Raw genomic sequence first — 7,412 nt, 5'->3', positions numbered from 1 at the left:
GAAGAGTTATTGTTGGATGGATTTCCTTTGAAGTCACTAAGGAAATGATAGCCCAGGTGAGTGGCCTTTATCTAGATGGAAGAAGGTGGAAAAGGGAAAGACATGTTTCCAATAACAAGGGCCTTAACTGATTTTTTAGGGGATTGGAGGAGCCAGTTAAATTGCAAGGTGGGTTTGCAAAAGAAGAGCTCAAATACCCATGGGACTTGATTTGTTTGATGATTGTGAAGTATTTCACTCTCGAGGACTACCATAAGGTATACTACTACTACCATTTTCCCTTGTTGAACCATTTTAAGAATAATGATCTATTATGTTTTCCCTTTTATCTTTTACATTCTATGGAAAATTCTATTAAGGAGACCCTTGACCCAAAGAATGCTAAAAGACTCCTATCCCCCTCCATCAAGGCCTGATTTATAGGATTTACTACTACAATTAGTCAATTTACCCTCTCGGGAATATCATGCTTATCCAACCTCCTTTACCTATCTCTCATACTCTAGTGACCTATGCTAGTGGTTTGGCCCCCTCTAGACTATTTCAGCTTTCCAATGAAGCTTTTGTCTCCTCCTCGATTCCACTGTCCTTTGTTTCAATTACCAAGTTGAGCCCTTCAACCATTTCCTCCCCCTCTGGTGGGAAGGATGAGAAACCCATTTTCTACAAGGGGAAAGGAAAATCTCTTGGAAAACACAAGAGAATCATCATTGATAATTCTACCTCTGAGGAGTCAGATTTGGAAAACCCAGTTCTAGAAACTAATGGTAGAAGAAGATCTTATAGGCTAGCCTTCAGGGTTACTACTAAGAATAAGGGTAAACCCTAACAAGCTATGGATACTGAGGAAGATCTTAAGGAGGGTAAGGGTGGTAGAAAATTTAATGAGCTAGTGGAAGAAGAGGCTGCCATTGCATCTCTGGACATGGCTGACATGGATAACCCTGGCCCCCCTGAGCCATAATAACTTGAACCTAATCTCAGAGAAACCTATTGACAAGATTGACATTGTGACCTTGGAGAATATTATGGATGAGGTGGAACTTGTTATTTATATGGCATCTAAGCTAGAAACTAGGGTTCGAGATGATGAGGGGGTTGTTGTTGATGATGGGGATAGGAGAAGGGTGGTGAGAAGGTTTTGCCTAAAGGGGAGGAGCATAAGAAAATGCTAAAGGAGGAAGAAGTGGAGCCCAAGGGAAATCCAAGGATGGACAAGATGTAGGACCTCAATAGTGAGGTTCATGAGTTATTGAACCACATTGATAGTCTAGGACCATTTTTGGAAACAAAGAGGCTATAAGAGGAAATTAGTTAAATAAAAACTAGGATGGATGCTAGAGACAAACAAATCGTCAACATTAACAAATTTTGCATCTGGTTTTTATATAGCTCTGCGCTGAGGCTCTCCCTTCTCTGCAACTGGAGTGTTGAGAATGATGTTGATAGATAGGTGGCCAGGAACTCTACAAGGTCTTCTTTGATGATTAGGAAAAGGTCATTGATATGACTAGGGTCCATAAATCAGCCCCTTAGGTCTTCAGTTGTTGGTCTGTGTTCGTTATGCTTTGGACTTGGGGTATGCCCCTATTGTTTTTTTTTTGCAAACTTTCCTTGCTCTCTATATTTTTTATATTTTGATATTGTTTTAGTGTTGTTAAAGTGTTGTTGATAGTCTTTGGCTATGTCAAGGGTAAATGCCTTGGTTAACATTGCTTTTATAATAAAAAATAAATAATTTTTTTTATATTTTAATTAATATTTCTTGAAAAAATATTTCAATTTATTAAAGGTATATTTAAATTAAATCAATTTTACAAAAGTTTCAAGAAATGAAAAATAATGTGATGTGTGCAATCAAAATTAAAAAATATAGATGTTCTAATCTTATTAAAAAAACATCTTTTGCATATATGGTTTTGTGTAGAAATTTTTGTAATGTCAAAAATCTTACCCCTTGCGATTAATGTGACAAATGGCATCTTCCTCCAGGTCATAGGAGGTCAGGCTTCGCCACCTTGTCCTATTGTTCACTTGGATTTATCTTTGTCAAATTTAACTGAAGTATTACCAACACCGCCAACCTATCACCTTCAGGGAAATAGGCACAATGGAGAGACGTTCGCACTACGCGCTATCATCCTACGAATCTTATAGTCTGCAGGTAGTTGTTTGAGTATTACACCTGCAACCAAAAGGAATTGCAACACCTTTGTATGTGCCCATTGATGTCCAGTTTCCTTCCAGGGCCTTTATCTATCAATTTGAAAGGAATTTGGAGGGATTCTCTTAGAAAGTTGATGATCTTTCGCAGGTTGAAGCTATTAGAGGTTATCTTTGGATAGAATTATACAAGCATTACCATTGTTGTAGAATTTCAAGCACTCTATGCTAGAATTTCAAACAATCATTCATGGAAGGGGAGTTTCCTTGATCTCTCTCTTTCATTTTCCAATATCTTTTACCAATCTCTTGTTGCATCTTTTTTATTATCTTTATGACTTTATTATTCTCATGGCTTGTTTGGTTGTCCATGGAGGTGGAAACACAAAAATGGGGGTCTAACTTAGGTAGGCTCCAAAACACAACCCCCAACATTTTCTCTCTTGCATGTGTGCTGGTACATTATCACGAGGAAGTGATTAACTTGTGAGAGGCTTCATAGCATGCATCATGTGTAACATTATCTCATTCCTTTTTATCTCTTGGTTTAGTCTCGTGTATAGGACAAGAGTGTGCCACACTGCTATCCCAGCTCTGCACGCTCACCCTAAGGATAGAGGCTCGGTGGAGCCATTCAGAGAGTTATCTTGACCTTTTGACACTTTAGCATAACTTTGTCATCCCCTAGCTCATCCTAGCGCCAGTTTGAGGAGGTATCGGAGGTATAGTTTGTTCTCAAGGATCCATCATCCTTGAGGTAGCAAATTTCCCTTGTTATGTTTTTTTTGAATCCGACATGAACCAAGATTTTATTTGCATCATTTACTTTTTGTTTTGTCTAGTTGCATTAATCTTTTAAATTTTTCAAAAGTTCAAAAAAAAAAGAGAGAGAACCAAAAACAAAACAAACAAACATTCACTTCTAAAATTCTGCACTTCGCTTTAGCATTTTAATTTAATTTAAACTGACTTTATCACTCTAGACTTTTCCATGTCCTTATAGTGTGGTCTTGAGCATCATATAGCTTGTCTATGAGCTTTATGACCCAGATTGCCACATGAGTCAAAGCTAGGAGGTCATCTAGGTAGAGTTTACCACTTGATCATTACAGTCCTCCTCTACCCAGCATGATGAAAAAGTATCCTTCTTCTGATCCAAATGAGTTTATTACTTCCTATGCTCTTAGGACCCCTTTTATGCATGGCTCTTCAGCTGGTAGTTCTCAGAATAATTCCCCAATGAACTCTTTGTCATCTTCTCCTCATGTTGTTAATCATGATTCCGTTGTCACTATCGACTTTAACCAGATCAAGTCTTTAGAGGAGAACCTAAGAGATTTATAAGGGTTTCTTAATCAAGAGAATATTCTCCCCCAAGTGGGGAATGTAGTTAATACCCTAAGGGATATACTCATCTCAGATAAGAGAGGTTAAAATATGTTGAGAGTGTTGTCCATGATTATGAAGAGTCATGTACCCCTAGCAAATGCTTCCCCTCAGGATGGTCAGTCTGATGTCTATGGCTCTCAGCTGAGTGTCGACATACCTAGTTTGATAGTGCATATGGTTGACCCTAATTGATATTTGATAGCAATATGTTTTGATCTAGAATGCATGACCAGATTCTTTGTGATGTTGATTGCATTCTAATTGTCACACTGGATGAGAATAGGTTCAGTGATGTCCATCTATATATCTTTGAGAGTCTGCTTCATCCAAAGCACTTGAGAGTAGCATGTAGCAGCAGCAATGTACTCATCTTCAGTATTAGATAAGGACAATGAGTCCTACTTCTTGCTATGCCAAGAGACCAACTGGTCACCTAGAAAGAATGCACCACCACTTGTTCTCTTTCTATCATCAATGCATCCTAGCCAATCGGCATCAGTGTATGCTTCCAAGATAAAATATCCTTGTTTAGGATACCACAAACCATAGCTAAGTGTTCCTTGTAGGTACCTAAAAATTATGCTAACAATATTCATGTGTGACTGCTTTGGTGCAGCTTAGAATCTGGCTACCATGCATACTACCTAAACTATATCTAGTCTTGAAGTAGTTAGATACAATAGACCACCTATCATGAATCTATACAAAGTCTGATCTACTACCAATGATTCATCATTCTTACTCAATTTGATGTCGGTCACTATGGGGGTACTTACTAGTTTGCAATCATCCAGTTGGAATTTCTTCAGCATCTCCTTTGCATACTTGGCTTGAGAGATAAAGATTCCTCAATCTTTCTATAATATCTACAAGCTAAGGAAGTAAGTCAATTCACCAAGCATTGACATCTCAAATTCTTGCTGCATCTGATCAGAAAACTCTTTGCAGAGAGTATCCTTGTTACCTCCAAAGATGATGTCATCTACATACACAACCACAATAATCATGTGATTCCCATCTTTCCTTATGTATAGATTGCTATCAGCACTCCCCTTTTTGAATCCCTGCTCCTTCAGATTGTTGGAAAATGCACACTCCAATGAAATATTGTAGGTGATTGAAGGTATTGTCATTGATGGAAACCTTACAATCCTATGGCACCGACACTGGCAGACACTGGCACAAGCACAGACATCGACAGCGGCATCGACAAAGATGGACACTGACACCCTGGCCGATAGGATGTTATTTATTGAATTTTATAATTAATTGTAATATCTTTTTGTAAGCCGACAAGGGGAGTTGTAATATGACTCATATAAGTATGAGTTCTTGTAAATCATTTAATAGATGTGGATATTAGATTATTGATGTGAATATTAAGGCAGAGTTTGGAATAAGGTTTTGGAAGTTGTAGAGCTTAAACTGGTACTGAACCTGACATAGAAAATGTTGATCCGAAGTAGTACATGACATTGGATTTATATAATCCACTTTTGTAAGTTAGTGAGACTTCTCTTTTGTATTTAAGCAGTGAGCTTTTAGGTAGTTGGCCTTCTTGCATGTGCAGGCCCCTATTGTAATAGTAATATTCTCTTATTGGCTAGTAAGTGAATATTGTGGGTCACAAATCCCATTGAGGTTTTTCCCAAACTGGGTTTCCTCGCTAAAAATATTCTGTTATGGTGTGCTTTCTATTTTGTGGTTGTTGTTCTTATTTGTTGCATTAATTCTTGTTTACTGGTATACTATTTTGAGATGCAATTCATTTAATAAGTTAAGAAAATCCATTAACCAGAAAGATATTGATTCAACCCCCCCTTTCAGTATCTTTGGGAATCCTAACAATTGGTATCAAATCCTGGTCATCTATTTTCAAAATCCTAACAGCTTGAGGAAGATTCTGACATCGGTAGAGATGGAAAACTTGAGGAAGCAACTAGAAACATCTCTTGCAGACTATAATGCAGAAAAGTTGAAGAATATGAAACTTGAAGATGATCTGAAGGCTGCATAGGAAATCATTCAAGGACTTCAAAAAAATATCACTATTGCTAGGAACAAAAGAAGAGAACTTTCTAAGAAGATGCAGAGTGATGATGATGAGATAGAAAATCTTAATGACCTTGTGAACAAACTGAGACAAGAAAACATTACAATGAACAATGAGATGCAAGATATGACCATGAGATTTTGTAAAGACATTAAAGATAGAAAGAAGAATAAAGATGATTTGGTTAGAAGACTCAATGATGTTGGAAATGAAAACACAAGACTCAGTCATGAAAATGATATGTTGAAGATAGATTTGATGCATACACAAAATGATAGAAATGAACTCATGAGATAGAAAGGAATCTTGGAAAATGAGTTGGCTACTGTAAATCAACACAAGGAGAAATTCAAGAAAAGTTCAGAAGAACTTGATGACATGCTGAAAAATCAGAAACCTAATGGAGATACTAATGGCCTTGGCTTTGAAGTTGGTGAAAGCTCCGGTACTGCAAACAATCATGATCATAGCAAACTGGTAAGATAACCTAATGCTTATAAATTCAATGGGAAATGCTTTAACTGTAACAAGTATGATCATAGGGCAAATCAGTGTAGATCTAGAAACTATCAGAACACCAATGCACCCACCGGTCAATGTTCTAAATGCAATAAAGTTGGTCATAATTTAGAAAACTACAAAATGAATGCAAGATGTTATATTTGTGGAAGATTTGGACACTTATCTAATCAATGCAAAACACATACTGACATAGGATATGGAAAAGCTATTCAGAAAAACAATGTGACTTGTTATGCTTGTAACAAGATTGGACATATTGTAAAATTTTGTAGAAGTAAGACATCACCGGCAAATAACAATGGACCCAGTTTGAAAGGTAAAGAAAAGGTTGAAGAGGTAAAGCAAGAATTTTCAAAATAGTGGATTAGAAAGTTTGACATGAATGTTAGTGAAGCTATTCCTTCACTAGTAGAACAAAGTATCACTCCACCGATAGGATATTCTTCATCTAACTAAAGAAAAACGTTTTGGGGGTATGGCAAAAAAAAAAATTGTAAAACATGCTAATTTACCCTCGGTTGATGGTGAGAAGTTGGATTACTTCTTTACGGGCAGATGAGTTAAGTTTTGACTCAACAAATAGACATTAAATGTGGCAGTTGAAGGAAATAACATTATAAAGCAAGTGTTTTGGCTCTTTTTTCATTCACCAAGCATTCAAATCTCCAAGGTGCGTAAAAATCCCGAGCAAAGGCATCCATAGCGAAAAGTGAAGCAAATCATCCGAGCAAATCATCCTAAAGGAAGATTAAGGTATTTATAACTATGGCTTCTTCCTCTGCACCTAAATTCATTGCAAACCCTATTGTGATTGAAGTTATTAAGTGCCCTAGACCCGTGTTTAAAATTATTCCCAAAATTGCGAAGGATGATACCCTAGGAGCATTTTCAAAAATACCTAAGGGAGTAGTTTATGCTGAGGATCCTAGAATCTATATACATTGTCCTATTGAGGAACTAGGAGCTGAAGAAATAATGAACATGTATAGAACTGTAATTTGTGATGAACATGGAAATCTTAAATCGGAACACAAGATAGTGGAAACCCTAGGTTTTGTGGACATTCTTAGTATCCCTAATTTTCCTAAGGATGTGATAAGGATTGTCTTGAGCAGAGTACATGGGGAGTTCTTTTGGTTGGATTCCATCCATAAGATTACCAAAGAGGTAGTTAGAGCAATGACAGGCTTACCTTCCACCAATAGCAGGCTTGATAAAACTAAAAAGGTTCCAAATGACACTGTGATGACCCTAACCAGCGCAACATTTGATAAAAAATCCCCTG

This window comes from Cryptomeria japonica, chromosome 8, assembly GCF_030272615.1.
Source record: "Cryptomeria japonica chromosome 8, Sugi_1.0, whole genome shotgun sequence".
In the NCBI taxonomy this organism is placed as follows: Eukaryota; Viridiplantae; Streptophyta; class Pinopsida; order Cupressales; family Cupressaceae; genus Cryptomeria; species Cryptomeria japonica.
The sequence above is the reverse complement of the archived record's forward strand: the minus strand, read 5'-3'. Positions refer to the sequence as shown.